At 41.4% G+C, this 21,242-nt stretch overlaps 1 protein-coding gene across 7 annotated transcripts in view; it reads right to left on the bottom strand.

Moving 5' to 3' along the window:
* Window positions 1–21,242, bottom strand: part of LOC131078854 (DNA ligase 6) — a 323,121-nt gene that overhangs the window by 175,265 nt on the left and 126,614 nt on the right. The window lies entirely within an intron of this gene.

The following is a 21,242-nucleotide window of genomic DNA, read 5'->3' as shown; positions in this document are numbered from 1 at the left end:
ACTCGATTTTGGAGACTAAACAGCAAAAACGTGGCGCAAAATGCAAGTAAAATGGCACAAGAACCGGTCAAATCTTCCTTTAACCTCAACCCCTAGGTGAAGTAAGCAAAAACAACTTAGGGAAGAAGAGATTCATGACACTTGAACCCACCAAAACATGGCTTGGAAGAATCACATGTTTGCTGCAAACTCGCCTTCAAACCAGCAAATGAATATACCAAATGGTGTGGAAAGAGTTTCAACATGCATGAAAATAGCATGAGAATCCAAAACACCTCTTCTTTCAAAAAAATCTCCACAAAATTTGCTTGAAATCTTCAACAAATCCGCCTTCTTGGCTGGTCGGGTTTTTGGAAATGAAGAACAAGTTTTATTTTGCATGAAACAATGAAAATCGGGTTTTCGACTTAATATTACATGCCTTTATTTTCTATTATGGAGCAAATCGGGTTTTGGAGAGAGAAAGACAAGTTATAATAACTTGTAAAGGGGAAAATAAAATCCCTTCAACAAGCTTTAACAACTTAACACGTGTAGTAGGGGAATAAAATCCCCATTACATGTAAAAAGACTAAAATAGGAACATTATAAAAGAATTACAAGTGACTTTTTAAATTTGCAATTTAAAATTAACTTGTAATTTATCCAAAAATCCCTATTATGACTTAAAAAGCCAAAAAGCATCAAGGGGGAAATAAAAAGTAAGTTACAAGTTCTTTTTCAATAAAGTGCACTTGTAATTAGCTAAAACTTTCCCTACAAAGACTAAAACAAAGGAAAACATTAAAACTTGTAACTTAAGGAAAAATTCCCACCTGCAATCAGGGAGAAAAAACCCGAAATTGAAAGAAAGGCATGGCAAACGAACACAGAATGCAATGAAATGTGAAACATGGTTCGAGGATGGACAAAGGATTAAGCCAGTCCAAGGGAAGCATACCATAGAGTAAAATTTTCATTTTTTGACAAAAAATTTATGTAAGGGTCCATCATTTTTGAAAACAAAAATGAGGACAACACAACTACTGCTTATTAGGGCGACTAAATCTAAAAGCCCTTTCCTAATTGTAAAATCTACAAATAACTGAAAATAAGAAACACTGATGAAGCACAATAAGAAGCCCACCCAATTTGCAACAATTCAGTTGATCTTCAACAGCCTCAGAATCACATATCCATGAAGAATTAACGTTCTTCAATAGCCAACCCTCTGAAAACCTCGTCTCAGAAAATCCACAGAGCAAAATCAAGCAATGTCAAATAATCAATAATAGAGTTTGAATTACCTTCATTTTCCTTATAACCCCCGAATGGCACGATTTTCAAGAAGTACACCCAAAGCATTTAATTAACCTTGCGTATTTTAATAATCAACTTGGGCGCCCAAATTCACTTAAGTGATTTTATAAAAATCACTTTATAATATTAAGTGGCTTTTAATTTAATAAAGTCACTTTATGACTTTATAATAACCATATAAGTTAATTAAATAACTTAACCACTAAAATATTAGTATTTCCTTCATTATTCAGTCTTTTGACGTGTCCTCTGAAGTTAGAGTCAACACTAAATAACCCCCATGTCCAAGTGCGCTGACTAAAAATAGCACAACTGCCAGATTGACTTACTATAAATAGTAAGTCCCTCAACTAAGCCCACACACTGAGTGCTAAGGCCCTAGAACTGAACCCAAGACTGAACTGAAGAAGTGGAACTGCCACTGAGACTCTCTATCCAAAACGTTAGCCTACGAGAGTCCAAAATAATAGGCTAATCCATCAATCAATCACTGAAACTGACTAGAGTGGGGACATTACAGTTCGCCCTCCCTGAATTTGCTTGTCCTCAAGTAAACTCAATGTTGGATGTTGTGAAATGCTCTCACTTTCCCAAGTAGCATCCTCTATCGGCAGATCTCTCCACTTAACCAAAATTTCCCTGATGACCCGCCTCCGAAGATGATGACGCTCTCTAGTCTCTATGATTGCCTCTGGTACTAAAATCAACTTCCCCTCATCATCCAAGGGTGGAAGTCTGAAGAAGGAGCTATGTGTTGTCCCAATGCCTTCTTGAGGCGAGAAACATCGAACACATTATGAACCTTACTATCTATCGGTAAATCTAACTCATAAGCCACCTCGCCAACTCGCCTGATAATCCTGAATGGCCCATAATAACGTGGCTTGAGTTTCTCTGAGCCCTTCTTCCTAAGAGAGGATTGTCTATAGGGATGAAGCATCAAATACACCATATCCCTTATCTCAAAAGATCTCTGAACCCTTCTCTGATCAGCATATTGCTTCTGCTGATTGTGAGCCTTCTGAATGTTCTCACGAAAAGCTCTCATGATATCCTAGTTCTCCTGCAATAGGTCCCCAACAATTGGTACTCTGCAATCGCTCAGAAATAAATCAAAAAAACTAGGAGCATCATATCCATACCAAGCTCAGAATGGTGTCATCTGTATAGTCATGTGGTGAGTAGAATTATAACAATACTCACAAAGATGCAACCACTTCACCCAAGCCTTCTGCTAAGCAGAAATGTAGTTCCGCAAGTATCCCTGCACCCATTTGTTGACAATTTTTGTCTGCCCATCAGTCTCGGGATGGTAGCTAGTACTCGAAGTGAGCTCTGTCTCGGATAGTCTGAATAACTTCTGCCAAAAGTTACCCATGAACCTATTGTCTCTATCACTAACAATACTCTGAGGTAAACCATGCAATCTGAATACCTCACGAACGAAAAGATCTGCCACATGTGCAGCTGAATAAGTAGTCGTGATCAAGAAGAAATGTACATACTTAGTCAATCGATCAACTACCAAATAAATGTTGTCTCTCCCTTGAGAGTCAATCCACCCTTCTCCGGATTGCCTTTTGTGGGTATGGCTCGGTTCCTTGCATGTATAGAAGTCAAGTGCATGCACTTGCCTACACTCCCAGACTGACATACAGGGGTCATGATCACCCTTGTAACCATTTTTTTATATACAGGTTGTTAAGCCTCATTGTAAAGGGTTCTCTCCCTATTGCCTTGAGATTTCCTAGGCTCTTTCTCTTCTCTTGAATATTTGTAATTATTTTTGTATTTCTACAACTGAAAATTTGGCCTTTGGCCTTTGAATGAGTTGAAATTAAATTCTTGCCTTCCTTCAACTTATGCATGTTGTGTATGTTTCCTTACCTTCATCATAAGTGTATGTTTTGTGGCTCTTCTCTCTATATATGTTGTGTTAACATGTTTTTCTGAGTGTGACTTGTGTGAATCCTTCTCCCCTCTTGACAGTTAGCAAATTCTAACCTCCATACATGCGTTTGGGTCACTCATGCAACTGAAGTTTGTGCATCTCTTGGGTATTTCAGTTGATTCCTCGTGCCATTTTGGGTGGGGAGAGGAACAATCTCTTATCTTGGTGCATCACCTCCTTTCATTTTTAGCATTTCTCTCTTCCCTTTTCCTCTATAAGCTGTTAGGGTAGTATAGAAGTAAGAGTAGAGGTGTTGAGTTGGTTCAATACCTGCACTTGGATTGAGAAGGAAGTCGGCTTTCTCCGGAGATTCAACCCTTTGCACAAGGTCTCACACTTCGGGGTTGTTTCCATGTTTCACAAGGTTGCTGAATTGATAGCTCAGCAATGGTGCGAGCTTTTGTGATAACAATTTTTGGCACGCCTGGTGGGACTTCATTCGATTTACATGCTAAGGATTCAGTGTTGTTCTTGGCATCTCAACCTTTAGAGGCAATCATCTCCAAGCAGTTGGTGACTCTGCTCACAAGACCAGTCTCTTGTAAATGACTTGTTGCTAACTCCGGAACCCTGAGGTCTCCAGGTTCCGAAGTCACTAAGCCATCTCAACCCAAGAACCCCCAGGTTCCAAAGTAACTAGGTTCGCTACTTCGGAAACCACCCCAGGTTCCGAAGTTCCGAAGTGCTCAACTTCGGAACCCCCAGGTTCCGAAGTCTCTGCTCACCAGTTCAGTCTACTTGCTCATGACTTGTTGCAGCTCCGTATTTCATGCCCAAAATTCATACAAGGGCGTCTTCTAGAGGTAGTTTCCAGTTCGAAGAACTCTCATCTTCAGGCTCTAGAAGGCAAAGAGGTAGACCTTCATTATCACCAGTTAGGGAGGTCAAGGTTGTAAACACTCCATCTCCCAGGTCTCATTCTACCCCTCCATTTACAAGACCATTACTGTCAAGGGCTCCCACCACTCATATCAATAGACCATTGTTTTGCATGGCAAGAAATCGGGTTTTTGTTACCTTCAATGGGGGGAGTCCCCTTATTTTGACTCAATGGAATGATATACCGGTGGCTGCGTTGAAGAGTATACCATACTTCAGTAGTGAAACAGCTACTACCCCCATTGAGCACATTCAAGACATTGCAAACATCTGCTCCGTCCATAATATCACTCAGGCTGATGTTGATGTCAAACTATTAGCCACATCTTCAAAAGGCAAAGCTTTGCAGTGGTATAGAGGGTTGTCGTCTAGCTCCATTCACAATTGGGATGAATTGGGGGAGAGGTTGTGCAACCACTTCGAAGACAAAAGTGACCACCCATCAGTTGTGGAGCAGTTGACTACAATCAAGAGGGCACCCCACGAGTTCATGGGAAATTTCAATTTTAGATTCCATAAGACATGGAATAGAATTCCTGCTCTAGTGAAGCTATCTCCAAATCATGACTTCTTGTATTATCTTAGAGCTCTCAACAGTGATATAGCTGTCATGGTAAATCAATGGGTGGAGCTTCTCTACCGGGTGCATCTAACAGCCATAAGAGCAGAAAATTGTTTGATTCAGGCAGGGAGGATAGCTCCAAGGCCTCCAATGCCTCTCCTCCCAGAAGCTCCTACTCAACAACCCACCTTGGCTCCTATCCCCATGGCACCCGCAGGACAATCATCCACACCATCTACATCCTCCAATGAGCTCCATCAGGTCAAGGCTCTATTGCAAAACTTTAGCAATGAGTTGGTGACACTAAAGAGGCGACAAGCCCAGCATAGCAGACCTTATCAGGCACAAAATCAGAACTATCAGCTGAATAGGCCACCCTTTCAAGGGCAAAACCAATGGAGCAACGCCAGGCCTTTGAATAGTGTGAACCACACAGCTGCAAGCAACTCAAAGGCAATAGTTCCAATGCAAAATAACCTCGCCCAAGAGCAAGATTGGTGTCAACCATGCAATCAACCACACAACCAAGGTGCATGCCAAAATGGAGGGTTTGTCCAAACCTTAGTGGTCCAGGATGAGCCGACCACTTCTGGCCAGCAATATGACCCAAATCAGCCCAATGTTGGCACTCAAGCTTACTTACAAGGGGATTCTACCTTTGTCAATTGGTAGGACGCAGAATTATGTGGTTTGAACCAAACAAATGGTGAGTGTATGCTTCAATATACAAGGTCAAAGAAGAGAGCAATGGAGGCTGCCTCACCTTCAACATCAGCCCAAGCTCCAACACCCAACGTAGCCGCCCATGATACAAGCCAGAGTACCATGCAAGGGAGCAAGAGGCAGGTTGAGGCCCAAGTCGTCCAAAGAGCAAAAGTAGACCTTGTAGCCTCAAAGGGGCCTCTAAAGTCAATTGGTGTTCCTTTCACCATAGTTGATCAAATGAAGAAGGCCAACCTCAATGTCACTATGTGGGAGGCGCTTTCAATCCTATCTCAACAGGATTTGCTTAAAGAGGCACCGAAGCACGTCGATTAGTTAGGTGATGAGGCAACAGTCAGCCAAAAGGCAGTCTCCACCAGTTTGGTGCAACCCAAGGAAGAAGAGGATTCAAGCAAGGTCAGCAAGCCTCCCCGCTTCTATATCTCCTTAATCATAGGTGATAACTTAGTTCACAACTGCATGATAGATTCAGAAGCTAGTAGCTTAGTCATGCCTAAGAAGGTAGCTGATCTTCTTGGCATAGAATACAAACCTATGACCAAAGGTGTGGTCCAATTAGATGGCACTTCTATTAAGACAGTGGGGGTGGTACAAAATTTGAAGTTAACCTTGCATGCATGCCCTGGTTGCACTGTCTAGCAAGACGTATCAATCATCCACCTCCCTGGCTTCTTTGCCATATGCCTGTCTAGAGACTTCACCACCAAGATACGTGGGTACTTATCTTCTAATTGGTCCCACATGCTATTTCGAACAAGGTATGGTACCAAGGTCACCATAAGGGCATAGCCCATTGTCCAAAACCATATTGAGCACTACACCCCCAGCCCTATAAACATGAATTGCACTTTGCATGAAGAGGGGGAGGAGTGTATTGTTCGTGAGCCTGCCACTCTATTGCAAGAGGTTCTTGATTGGTTGCTGGATGAATGGGCCAATGCTTTTTAGTTCGATCTATAAGCTGAGACTGAAGAGACTGGGCTTGGCACCTATTGTATCCATGAAGAGGATACTCCTATCCCTAACCTCATTAAGACACAAGGAGACTCAGAAGGGTTATGGAACATGTTTTTTGATGGTTCAAGAAACAAGAATGGTGCAGGGGCCGGTGTGATGCTTGTTTCTCCTAAGCAGGAGAAATATTTCTTCTTATTTAGGCTTCAATTTGGTTTCACCAACAATGTCGCCGAGTATGAAGCCTTGATCCAAGGTTTCCAACTTGCACAAAGCAAAAAGATCAGATCTTTGCAAGTATTTGGAGATAGTGAGTTGGTTGTTAACCACATTCGAGCCCAATGTGTAGCAAAAAACAACCTACTCAAATCATACAAACATAGGGTTTGGGATTTGATTGAACGATTTGAGGCCTCCAATATCCAGACCATTCCTAGAAGTCAGGACAAGCATGCTGATAGGCTTGCAGCAGTTGGTGCTCAATTCGACATACCAGCACATGTTGCAAGTGAGAAGGAGCAACACATCAGGCTTGTTGTGAGGCCTGCTATCCCAGACAATCAGGTAAATTGGCAAGTGTTCGAAAGCGATCAGCAGATCGTCAACTTCTTCCAAAATGAAGCAGAATTTTCTGCTAAAAATCAGTCTAAGTTGCAAGACCGGTATGGAGATCAAATCATGCAGCTCAACTCCAACAACCTGCCCAAAGGTCTAGTTACCTTGGAAGGCATTTTCAACTCGGATGATCGGTTGAAGAAGAGGATGAACTTGGCTGCAAAGAGGGGTGATTACAAGTCAATTGTTGTTGTTGAGGCTAGGTCCTTGAACTTGGGCAAGGTGTGTTCCTCAACCGAACAAGAGGCCTTTATTGAGCTTTGCCAAAAGTATGATAACATAGTTGCTTGGACCTATGAAGACTTGAAGGGTTTTGACCCTAGCTTAGCCCAGCATACCATAGAGTTGAACCCGGATGCAAAGCCAATTAGACAAAAGCAAAAGCCAATAAACCCCAAGATTGAGCCACTAATGAGGAAGGAGTTAACCAAGCTCATAGAAACCAATATCATCTTCCCTACCAAGCACTCCTCCTAGGTGGCCAACCTCGTCCCTATAAGGAAGAAGAACGGAGAAATCAGACTATGTGTTGACTTCAGGGATCTCAATAGAGCCTCCCTCAAGGATCACTATCCCCTTCCCTCTATGGAGCAGATTCTCCAAAAGGTCAGTGGCTCGGAAAGCTTTTCATTCTTGGATGGGTATTCAAGCTACAATCAGATCTTGGTCCAAGAATTAGACCAATACAAGACTGCATTTACTACTAAGTGGGGTACCTATGCTTATTGTAAAAGAGCAATGGACATGGCTTTCAAGGGTGTATTAGCAAAGTTTGCGCTTGTATACCTTGATGACATAACTATTTATTTGAAGCATGCAGTAGACCATCTTGGTCATGAGCATGTGTTAATGAAATGCAGGGAGTATGGTGTGTCCTTGAACCCTAGCAAGTGTGTATTTGCTACTAACCAAGGAAGATTGTTAGGACACGTCATATCCAAGGAGGGTTTAAATATTGATCCAAAGCGAGTGGAAACCATTCTTTCTCTTCCACTCCCCAGTCACAAGAAAGGATTGCAAAGTTTCCTCAGTAGGATCAACTTTGTAAGGAGGTCCATTCCCAACCTTGCCACCATGGTAAAACCCCTCACTTCCATGTTGAAGAAAAACTTGACTTTCAGTTGAACCAAGGAGGGAAGGGTCGATTTCAAAGAGATCAAACAAGCAATTGCTCAAGCCCCTACCCTTGTCAATTTGAATTATGAATGGGATTTTATCCTCTATACCTTCGAAGGTAATCCAACATCTCAGCTGTCCTAACACAGCTGAATGATGATAATTTGGAGCAACCTATTGCCTTCTTTAGTGAGGGGCTAAAGGACTATGAGCTTAAGTATAGTTATGTAGAAAAGCAAGTATTTCCTTCTAAACAAGGACATCAGTGAGAAGAGGGTTGGGTGGATAACCAAGGTCATGGAGTATGACATCAACATCAAGATGACCAAGCTTGTAAGAGGCAGGGGCCTATGTGAACAGCTTGTCTCATCTTCTGAGACTACTTCAGAGGTCGCCCTTGTGTTACAAGAGGATCAACCAACTAGCAACAACACTCAATTCAGTAGGATAAGTGACATGACCACCACCTTAATGGAAGGTAGATACCCCCAAGGTCTGGACATGACCAAAAGAAGCCATTTCAGGTTGCAGTCCATTCCCTATGTCTTAGTGAATGGCACTCTTTTTCGAAAAGACTCTAATGGAGTCTTACTAAGATGTATCGAGCAAAACCAAGTGAGCAAATTGTTAGAGGAATTTCATGATGGCTCTTCAGAGGGCCACTTCTTTGCAAGGACTACAGCTATCAAAATAATGCGGGCTGGTTATTATTGGCCATCCTTATTCAATGACTCACATAGATGGGTGAAGAATTGCAAGAAATGTGCTTTCTTCTCTGGAAAGCAAAGACTAGCTGCCCTACCTCTTTACCCCATCCGAGCAGATCAACCATTCGCACAATGGGGTTTAGACTTCATTGGCATGATAAATCCACCTTCTAGTGCTGGCCACAAGTGGATCTTGGCCGCAACAGACTACTTCATCAAGTGGACAGAGGCAGTTGCATTAAGAGATACCATTGAGGCCTCAGTATTGGAATTCCTTGATGGAATTGTGACAAGATTTGGTGTCCCCTCCACCATCATATCAGATAATGCCAAGGCATTCGTTGGAACCCAAATCAGTTCTTGGGCAATTAAGCATGGTGTATACTTGAAGACGTCATCCAATTACTACCCTCAGGGTAATGACTTAGTTGAATCTTCCAACAAGAACCTCATCAGGATAATCAAAAGGACGATTGAAGACAACCAGAGGTCGTGGCATACTAAGTTGAGGACAGCGTTATGGGCTGACAAGATCACACCCAAGAGGGCGATCAATAACTCCCCTTTCATGCTGGTATATGGGAAAGAAGCAAAACTCCCAACTTCCCTAGAGTTACCCTCTCTTCAACTAGCACATCAACTAGAATTGATAGAGAATGATGCCATGACAGTAAGGCTAGCTGAGCTAATGGAGACGGACGAGGTTAGAGGTCAGGCTATGCATACGCTTGAGACTCTTCAAAAACAAGGTCAAGAGAGTCTTTGACAAAAAAACTACTAATAGGGTCTTCAAACAGGGAAATCTAGTTCTAAAGTGGGATGCAAACAAAGCCAAAGTTGGGCGACACTCCAAATTTGATGCTATCTGGAGTGGTCCATATGTCATCACTAGTTGCAAGGACGCCAATGCATTTCATCTCTCCACGCTTGTTGGCGAAGTTCTTCCAATCCCAGTGAATGGGATTCATCTCAAGCCCTGCTTCTAAAGAGGGTGTTGATGACTATGTAAATATTAGACTAGAAGTTGTTTTGCTTTCATAAGTGCTTGTGCACCTGCCGCATTCTCCTTAAAAGAGTGTGTGCTCTACTTTCAAGTTTCCCTCCAAGTGATGGCGCACACATGTTTTGGGTCATTTCAATGACTCAATGCCCAATGGATGCTCAAAGCTTCTGGACTTCATGCTTAGCAGGCAAGCATCCCGCAGAGGTCACTAAAAATGTTGTCATTTTATGACACCCTTGGTCCATCAGTGAGAACCGATCAGAGATATGTTCCATGGAACAACGGTGCCCTAGTTGATCAAGGAGAAAAGCAATGGAATTATGAAGTGTGAAGTGATGTCTTGCCAGAAAGAAGTTCCTAAGTCTTCAACTCCAGAGCCAGCAGGTTCCCAAGTTCCTAGTTCTTCTACCCTAGAACTCCGAAACCCCAACGTTCCCAAGTTCCTAGCTCTTCTACCCCACAACTCCGGAACCCCCAGGTTCCCAAGTTCATTCTTCCTCAAACCCGAACTCTGGAACCCCCAGGTTCCCAAGTTCCTAAGTCTTCAACCACATAACTCCGAAACCCCCAGGTTCCCAAGTTCCTTATTCCTCAACCCCAGAACTCCGGAACCCCCAAGTTCCCAAGCTCCTTATTCCTCAACCTCGGAACCCCCAAGTTCCCAAGTTCCTTATTCCTCAACCCCGAAACTCCGGAACCCCAGGTTCCCAGGTCTCCAAGTTCCTAAGTCTTCAACCCCGGAACTCCGGAACCCCAAGTTCCCAAGTTCCTAGTTCTTCTACACCAGAACTCCAGAACCCCCAGGTTCCCAAGTTCCTAGTTCCTCAAACCCGGAACTTCGGAACCCCCCGGTTCCCAAGTTCCTAAGTCTTCAACCCCGGAACCCCAGGTTCCCAAGTTCCTAAGTCTTCAACTCTGGAACCACCAGGAACCCAAGTTCCTTCTTCCTCAAACCCGGAACTCCAGAACCCCCAGGTTCCCAAGTTCCTAAGTCTTCAACCTCGGAACTCCGGAACCCCCAGGTTCCCAAGTTCCTTATTCCTCAACCCCGGAACTCCGGAACCCCCAAGTTCCCAAGTTCCTTATTCCTCAACCCTAGAACTCTGGAACCCCAGGTTCCCAAGTTCCTTATTCCTCAACCCCAGAACTCTGGAACCCCACGTTCCCAAGTTCCTAAGTCTTCAACCCCAGAACTCCGGAACCCCAGGTTCCCAAGTTCCTAGTTCTTCTACCCCGCAACTCCGGAACCCCCAAGTTCCCAAGTTCCTTATTCCTCAACACCGGAACCGTTAGATTTCCAAGTTCCTAAGTTTTAAACCCTGAAAACCCCAGGTTCCCAAGTTCCTTGTTCTTCTATCTTGGAACTCTGGAACCCCCAGGTTCCCAAGTTCCTAGTTCCTCAAACCCGGAACTCCGGAACCCCCAGGTTCCCAAGTTCCTAAGTCTTCAACCCTGGAACTCCGCAACCCCCAAGTTCCCAAGTTCCTAGTTCTTCTACCCCGAAACTTCGAAACCCCTAGGTTCCCAAGTTCCTAGTTCTTCTACCCCGAAACTCTGGAACACCCAAGTTACCAAGTTCCTTATTCCTCAACCTGGAACCCCTCGGTTCCCAAGTTCCTAAGTCCTCAACCCCGAGACCCCCAAGTTCCCAAGTTCCTAGTTCTTCTACCCCGAAACTACGGAACCTCGAGGTTCCCAAGTTCCTTATTCCTCAAACCCGGAACTCCGAAACCCCCAAGTTCCCAAGTTCCTAAGTCTTCAACCCCGGAACTCCAGAACCCCCAAGTTCCCAAGTTCCTAATTCTTCTACCCCGGAACTCCGAAACTGCCAAGTTCCCAAGTTCCTAAGTTTTCCCCAACTTGGGTGACCCAGGTTTCCGAAGTTTCCCCAACTTCGGTGACCCAGGTCTCTGAAGTCTTCCAAACTCCTTCTGGTTTGTAACACTTTCGAATGGCATGATCGTCACTCAAAGATTTAAATGCTCCGACGACTTTTGTGACTTGTGCACCTTCTTTTGTGGAGCCACAGGGGTGCATTTAATGTTTTTGGCAGGATTTCCACCAAGGAAGGTACGGGGCCATGCTTGTTGTAGTGACTTATGTCATGTCTGCATACTCTAACTTTGGAAGGTCAATCAATCCACCCTTCTCAGGGTTGCCTTTTGTGACTTATGTCATGTCATGATCACCCTTGTAACCATTTTTCTATATAAAGGCTGTTAAGCGTCATTGTAAAGGGTTCTCTCCTTGCTTCCTTGAGCTTTCCTATGCTCTTTCTCTTCTCTTGAAGATTTGTAATTATTTTTGCATTTCTGCAACTGTAAGTTTGGCCTTTGCCCTGTGAATGAATTGAAATTACATTCTTGCCTTCCTTCAACTTATGCATGTTGTATATGTTTCCTTACCTTCGTCATAAGTGTATGTTTTGTGGCTCTTCTCTCCATATATGTTGTGTTAACTTTTTTTTCTAAGTGACTTGTGGGAATCCTTCTCCCCTATTGACACTTAGCAAATTCTAACCTCCATACATACGTTTGGGTCACTCATGCAACTAAAGTTTGTGAATCTCTTGGCTACTTCAGTTGATTCCTCGTGTCATTTCGAGTGGGGAGAGGAACAATCTCTTATCTTGGTGCATCACCTCCTTTCATTTTTAGCATTTCTCTCTTCCCTTTTCCTCTGTAAGTTGTTAGGGTAGTTTAGAAGTAAGAGTTGAGGTGTTGAGATGGTTCAATACCTGCACTTGGATTGAGATGGAACTCGGCCTTCTCCGGAGATTCAACCCCTTGCGCAAGGTCCCACACTTCAGGGTTGTTTCCATGTTTCACAAGGTTGCTGAGTTGATAGCTCAGCAAGGGTGCGAGCTTTTGTGATAACAAGACCCTTCCAAGTGAATCTCTCTCGTACCGACCTATAGGTCTTAAAGTATCCGAGATGACCAGCCACAGGTCAATCATGTAAAGATCTCAATACCTTGTTCCTTGTATCTAAATCTGGGACTAAAAATATTCACTCTTTGTAAATGATGAGATCATTCACAAGAGAGTACCTATTGTCTAGTACTATCCCATCAATAATGCCAGAAGCCCACGGATTCTTGGCATATTCTGCTATAATCAAGTGTTTCCAATCCTCGGAAACCTCTGCCATGGAGCTCAAATGGGGACGGCGACATAAGGCATCAGCAACAACGTTTTGGGTCTCTTTGGCATAGGAGATGTCAAGATCATAAGACTGTAACTTGCTGGCCAACTTCTGTTGACACCCATTTAGATCCCGCTGTCCAAGGAAATGCTTCAAGCTATTATGATCAGTTTTGACACAAAACTTGCTGCCAACTAAGTACTGCCTGAACTTAGTCATTGCATGCATGATTGCATGAATTTCCTTGTCCTAAATACTATAGCTCCTCTCAGGACCCCTTAGCTTCCTGCTCTCGAAAGTTATAGGATGACGATCTTGCATAATCATTGCACCAATATCCTCTCCACATACATCACAATGAAGCTCAAAAGGTTTGGCGAAATTTGGTAAGGCCAGAATGGGACATGTGGTCATCAACTGTTTGAACTTCTCAAAACACTCTTGTGCTAGAGGTGTCTAAACATATGCACCCTTCTCTATCAAATCAGTAAGTGGTGCGCCATGCCGTGAAAAACCACTAAGAAACCGACAATACAAGGTACATAAACTAGCAAATTCCCTGAGATGAGTCAAGGTCTCAAGTGTAGGCCAATCAATAATGGCATGAACCTTATTAGGATCCATGCGAACTCCCTCTCTGCTGATTATGTGACCCAAATATAAAAGTTTTGCCATGCCCAATGCACACTTGGACTCCTTGGCATAAAAGGACTCCCTGTCAAGTATGCCTAAAACAGTATCCAAGTGAACCAGGTGCTCCTCCCAAGTTCTATTGTAAACCAAAATGTTGTCTAAGAATACTAGAACAAATCTCCTCAACTGAGACTGGAAGACCCTGTTCATAGTGGACTTAAAAGTAGCCGGTGCATTGGTTAAACCAAAGGGCATAACCAAAAACTCATAGTGTCCACAATTACATTTGAATGCAGTCTTCTCAATATCCTGCTCTCTGAAACTGATCTCATGATAACATATCCTCAAGTCAATCTTACAGAAACAACAAGCTCCATGAAGCTCATCTATCAACTCATCGATGCGAGGGATGGGATACTTGTTCTTTATTGTCCTTTTATTCAGCATCCGATAATGAATGCACATTCTAAGTGTACAATCTTTCTTCTTCATCAAAACTACAGATGAAGCGAAAGGAGACTTACTGGGCCTTATGTGTCCCATAGCTAAAAGTTCTTTGATGGTTTTCTCAATTTCATCCTTCAAATGCTTTGGGTGCCAGTAAGGTGTAATCATGATGGGCTTGGTGCCCTCTTCAAGCTCAATGATGTGCTCTATGCCTCAATCAGGAGGTCTACCAGGTGGTAAGTCACTGAACACCTTTGTATGCTTAACTCAAAGCTCCTGAACATCTAAATGATAAGGTGTTTTATGCTGCACCTCATAAGTAGGCATTAATTTACACTATGCTGCCCACTCCACCATGTCATGTCTAACAAGTCTCTCCATTCTTTTGAGAGTGATTAACTAAAAGTTGCTGGCCTTGATAGCTTTAATAACATGATTAGTTCCATCAACACTGAATTTCATCTCCATATCTCTAAGGTTGAGTGTAAATTCAACTATTGCATGAAGCCACATTATGCCAAGGACCACATCCATGTTTCCCATGTTAACCACATAAAAATCAGGTTTGAATTCATAGTTATTGAGTTTCATAGGTAAATCTGAAATCATTCTATCACAAGTGAGAGTGTTACTATCAGCAACTTTCACCCTTATACCTTCAAACTCTTGAGTTTGAATTCCACGCTTCTCCACCAACCGTGCATCTATGAAATTATGAGTTGCACCTGTATCCAGTAAAAAAATGACTCTTTGACTAGGCAAAAGTCCACGCAACCTAAAGGAGCCTTCTCTCTGCATGCTAGACCTATGAGCTTCCTATAGATCAAATTTCCCTTCATTTTCAACTCCCTTTTCTAAATTTTCAGTCTCTGAATCATCTTGATCAGCTTGCTGGTCTGTGTTATCAGTCATGTTTTCTCCCTCATAAAACCACTCCATATGCCTATTTTGACCCTTAGGCTTGAGGGGACAATCATGATTTTGATCATAAGGGCCCTTGCAATAACGCAAATCATTAAGTGTTTCCCTATCCAGAGGTGCTGCAAACTTCTTCTTTTGGTCCACATTTTTTGATTTCTTTGGATCCAATTTGCTGTCATTTAATGATGAGGACGGTTTTGAATAGTTTGTGTTGAACTTACCACGGGGAGCTGTAAGTTCCATGCTACGAGCTTTCCTCATAGCCTCTTGCAAGTTAGGGGGATCAAAAACCTTAATCCATCCCTTCATAGGCTCATAAAGACCTTCAACAAAAAGAATGACCAGCCTCCTCTCTAAGATATTTGTTACCATGACTGAGAGCTTTTGAAACTCACTAATATAAGATTCCAAGCTGCCCATTTGTTTCAGCTAAGATAAATCTCTGAAATAAAACTCTGGATCTCTTTTGTCAAAACGCTCAACAAATCTATCAGTGAATTCTTGATATGTAGTAATAAGGTCATGATGCAAGGTAACCATCCCATGGTGCCAACAATCATGGGCTACCCCATCCAAATGCAAAGCTGCAAACTTAATAGCATCTTCTTCTGACATAGGTTGTAACGTCAAGAAAGTATACAACTTGCTAATCCAAGCTCTAGCTATGACTCTACCGCTGCCATCAAAAGTAGAAAGTGTGAACTTGTTGATTGCATATTTGAGATCATTAGTTTTATTCCAAGGTTTCCTGTCATTGCAATTCCATTTCTTGTCATGTTCCCTCTTCTGACTTGTAATGTCCCCATTTTGAAGAAGAATTAGTTAATCAAGTTGTCTAAATAGTTGATATATTTTAAGGATAGCTTGATTAATTATTTTAATTAATAATATTAAGTTAAATATTTATAAGTTATCAAAATAAATTAAAATTAAAAGATGACTTTATATTTAATTAATTTAATAAAGTGACTAATTTAATATCATTTCATAAAGTCACTTCTAGAAGCTTCTGGATGTTGGAGTGAAAAAGTATAAAGGGAGATCAAGATGAAGCTTCAAGGAAGGTTTGGAATTGGATTTGATAATTGATTGGGTTTTGTAGAACCGAGAGGTGTCTGCAAACTAGAGTCTTTGGGAATGAAAACTCCCATAGATTGCATAACTGAGGGAGTGGAATGTTAATGCATTGTAGCTCCTGCAAGATAAGTAAACCATACTCGTATATGTCTGTTATCATTTATATTTTGCTTATTGATTTGAAACATGATAAATTGCTATAAAATAATGGTATTCATTCGATTGCTATTATATATATTGATATGTTATCGGGTTGTTAAAACCCGATAACATATTATGTGCATCGAACCTCAACTAAATGCTGTTGTTAATAAAGCACCGATTCAGTATTTGCTATTGGGTGTAAACAAGCACCGCTTCATTGCTTGGAAAACACTTTAGTTAATTAATGAAATATGCACCGATTCAAATATACAATGTGCCCTTTGGTTATCAGGTGCATTAAGGCACCGATCCAAATTATGATATGCAATATGTTTATCGGGGTTATATGTGAACCGATCCATTATGTAAATAGCATTGTGTTAAGAGATAAAACAAAAGTATATTGAAAGGCACCGATCAATGGGTGCATTGATCGGTCATGCCTAAAAGGCATGACTAGTCAATACACCTATTGACTGGTTGCCTAAATGATATATATACCAATTGAATTCATTTGGAGAAGATATAGAAATATATTAAAATGATCTCTCTCCCACAGTCTGCACATAAATAAATCAGAATTGTTAGACACAAAATTATAAATTGCAATCACATAGCATTGCTAGTATTTAACTTGTTCTTCAATAGAAATTGAATATACTTTACATGGAAGACCTTCCGAGGGGTTGCAGATGAGAGTGGGAGACAAATCAGTCTTCCATAGAGAGCTTATTGAGATTGTCACATTTGCCATGGAGATGGGGATTCATAGCATTGTCAGATTATCACATTGAGCATCCTAATTGCCACAATTTTCAGTAGAGGAGAAAGGCGCACTGATTGAAGATCTTTGTTGGTCGAATTGTTAAGTGTGCTGATCAGAATTGCAGAACTGAAGTGAAATTTGGGGTTTTCTCTATCCCCACGATTTTGCTCATACCTCATCATTAAGACACCAAACCATACCAAGAAAGACAGCGATATTTTTTGGAAAGAGAGGCGATTCCTTTTGATGTGTTTTGAGGGTTTGTTTTCAGCTCTATATCAGTCTGAGATAAAACTACAGCAGATCGCTTCCTTCGCTCGATTTTGTCTAACACTCATCTATTACGCATCAAAAGTCATCATTGAAGATTGCATTTTATTTGTGAAGAGAAAGTGAACTCTTTAGGAGAAGAATTCATGTGCTGGCTGCTACTTTTTCCATTATTATCAGACGAACTGATTTACAGCAGTGATGATTAAAAGATTAATCCGATTTGGCATTAGAGAGGGCTTGCAAGTTTGGATATTGTTGCTTCTTCATCTGCAAGACTAGGCGATTCTTCTTGAAGATATTGGGAGGTGTTATTGGGGACAAATCAGTGCTATATTACAGTCTGAACAAAAATTGTGGCAGGTCTTCATACCATCGATTTGGCTCATATCTCTTCTATTTGGCTTCAAAACACACCAGCAAGGATAGCGCTCTATTGGAGGAGGAAGGGCGACCACTTTTGGTGAAGAGAGGTGGACTTGCAGCCATCTATCATCACTGTTTCAGAACTTTGTTAAGAGCAGCAGGGGCGATTTGGTAAAGACGGTTGAAATGGCACATTAAGACTCCTTCACTCATGATGTTGCTGCGTCCTTCAAGGCATCTCATACCAGGTTCATTTACATGTTAGAACTCATTGTAATTTTCAGTATTGAATGCCTCAGATAGGACTGACATTTGTGTTCAAACTGTCTGAAAAAGGTCTATAATAACAGTCCTTATATTTGATCATTGTGTTGCCTATGTAATGTCTTTGAATGGTCAAATGAAATAAAGAAGAAAGGAGTTTGGAGATGCATCTACATTTCCTCTACATTTGTGGTTGTCCGAGGATCTATGCGAAGCGTTAGTCATAATGTCAGTCTGCTGTAGGACATGGTTTTGATGACTTAGACACATAAATATCATCCATAGATTGTTGCTTAAGTGTCTCTAGTCATCTATTGATTAAGAAGAGTCATTTATAATTGACTTTTTAATGAAATGTTCATGTAAGATGGTCTTCTTTACAATCTGAAAACTCTGTCAGCATAACACACCAACTTCAGAACTGCATAACACGCAACTTGGACAGCAAATATTCCTTGTTTTCAGTCACCATTAGGACGGGGGATATTTCATGACTCATGAACCTGTCAAAGTTAAGATATTTCTTAACTCTTGGTGGTAATGCATCCCATTCATCATGAAGTGTCATCACGTTATCTATAAATGCCACCTCATTTTCCTCCTCAGCCACGTCGTCTTCTTCAGGTTTATTCCTCACAAAAGTTGGGCGTGTAGACCTATCATAGGTGTGTGTGGGTGTCACTCTTTCCCTTGGGCGACCAGCAACACTTCCATTTTCTTCCTGATTCTGGTTATGTCCCCTTGGCATAGTGATTTGTTGTATGGCTGTAGTCAACTGTTGCAACACATTTGCCACCTGTTGCTGCCTAGTTACTAGACCCCTCGTAATAATTTTGGCTTCTTGGTCCTCATTGTTAACAGGGTCTCTATGTGGCTCACCATCATTCTTGTCCCCCATAATTTCTAATGGTATCTCTTCAATTTCATCCGGATTCCCATGTAATGCAGGTCTTTTGCATGAATAATACCTATGAGGCCCAAACTGATGCTAATGCATAAGAACTTCTAACCCTCCAGGAAGGCAGGATCAGAGCTCTAATACCACTGTAAGAACCCTGTTGGTTCTAACTTCTCTGAAAAGCTAGTTCTGATTTGTTTTTGTATTTTCAAGGGTTTTGAACAAATTTAAATAAAAATTTGACCAGTGCACCAGGCAAGAATTGCTCATAAAACTCAATTGAAACAAAATTGAGAGCAAATGCAACTATATTATGAATAAGATAACTGCTGCAAATGAAACAAATACATAAAACATACCTGGGGGTCCTCAGCTTATTTAAATTAAAGAATTCTAGAGTTTGCTAGCCAAAACTGGGAAACTAACCAAAATAGGCATACAAGTCTAGATTATGATTTCTCTAAGCCAGAAAGTTGATAAAGTAGCCTGAATAGGCTAGGCGTCCAAGGTAGAGTAGTCTAAATGCCAAAGGGGAAGCCATTTCAGCCCTCCAAATCCCACGCCCTTTTCTAGACTCCCACGTGCCTGGCTGATGGTGTACGACCAGCCCAAGGAAATGTACGGCCTGCTTATTTGATGCCAACTACTGCTTATTGGGGCGACTAAGTTTGAAAGCCCTTTCCTAATTGTAAAATCTGCAAATAACTGGAAATAACAAACTCTGATGAAGCACAGTAAGACTCCAAGATGAAGCCCTCTCAATTTGCAATAATTCAACTGATCTTTCACAACCTCGGAATCATAGATCCATGAAGAATGAACATTCTTCAATAGCAAACCCTCTGAAAAACATTGTCTCAGAAAATCCACAGAGCAAAATCAAGCAATGTCAAATAATCAATAATAGAGTTCGAATTGCCTTTATTTTCCATATAACCCCCAAATGGCATGATTTTCAAGAAGTACGCCCAAATGCATTTTAAATACATTAAAATGTATTTAATTAACTTTGCATAGTATAATAATCAACATGGGCGCCCAAATTCACTTAAGTGATCTAATATAAATCACTTTATAATATTAAGTGGCTTTTAATTTAATAAAGTCACTTTATGACTTTATAATAACCATATAAGTTAATTAAATAACTTAACCCTCAGTTACCGGTTCTTGCCTAAACTGGCTGGGTCCTGGTCCTGGTCCCTGCCCGGTCCTAGTCCCAGCCTGGTTCGCCCTGGGTCCCACCCGGGTCCTGCCCAGGCGGCTGGGTTCCCTGTGGGTCCTGCGTGACAGGACCCACAGGGAACCCAGCCGCCTGGGCAGGACCCGGGTGGGACCCAGGGCGAACCCAGGAGGACCCGGGTGAACCCAAGAGGACCCGGGTGAACCCAAGCCCGTGGGTTCCCAAAAACGGGGCCCACGGGTTAGAAAGCAATTAAAAACAATTAAAAAACAATTTTTTTAATCTTATTTTTACATCTAAACCCTAATCCGCCCCTCTATGATGCATTTCATGCATCAAAACATGCATTCAACCTATTCTACTTGCATTTATCTGTTATCATTTATGTATCATTGTATGGGAAAGTTACATTGTATGTTTCATATTTGTATGTTTGAACTGTGAACATATATAATTTTGATGTTTGAAGTTTGAACATATATATATATATATATATAAAAAAAAATTAGAAAATATATATATATGTACGGACGAACCCGTACCCGTACCCAAAAAAAAAAAAATTTTGCCGAATCCGCGAATCCGAACCTGAATCCGAACCGGAACCGGTAACTTAGACTTAACCACTAAAATATTAATATCTCCTTCATTATTCAGTCTTTTGACATGTCCTCTGAAGCTGGAGTCAACACTGAATAACCCCCATGTATCCAGGTGCCCTAACTAAAAATAGCACAACTGCAAGATTGACTTACTATAAATATTAAGTCCCTCAACTAAGCCCACACACTGACTGCTAAGGCCCTGGAACTAAACCCAAGACTGAATTGAAGAAGTGGAACTACCACTGAGACTCTCTATCCAAAACGTTAGCCTACGAGAGTCCAAAATAATAGGCTAATCCATCAGTCACTGAAACTGACTAGAGTGGGGACATTATAGTAACAAACTGAGTTTCAAGAATCCTACTGTTTATATAGAACTTGTTTATAAGTGCAATTGTTCAAAGACATTAAAGAACAAATTAAACTTTTATATAATATAAAAATTGTAGAATCATTGTATGAACAACAATAGAGGGTAACAAAAAAGAAATAAAACTAGAGGAACAAGAAATGCGCTAATAGAAAATTTAAATTCTAGACAAAACAAATTAAAAGAAAAGGCATGAAGAGGAAAAATCAACCCAATAAATGAAACAAGTGAAAGGAACATAATTAATTTGCATTGTCTATTATTAATTCCATGTAAATGTGCACTCTAAAGGACAAGTTCTCTACCCACAAAACGTGTGACAATATCCAATAGCTACATTATTTT

This window comes from Cryptomeria japonica, chromosome 2, assembly GCF_030272615.1.
Source record: "Cryptomeria japonica chromosome 2, Sugi_1.0, whole genome shotgun sequence".
Classification (NCBI taxonomy): Eukaryota; Viridiplantae; Streptophyta; class Pinopsida; order Cupressales; family Cupressaceae; genus Cryptomeria; species Cryptomeria japonica.
The sequence above is the reverse complement of the archived record's forward strand: the minus strand, read 5'-3'. Positions and strand labels throughout refer to the sequence as shown.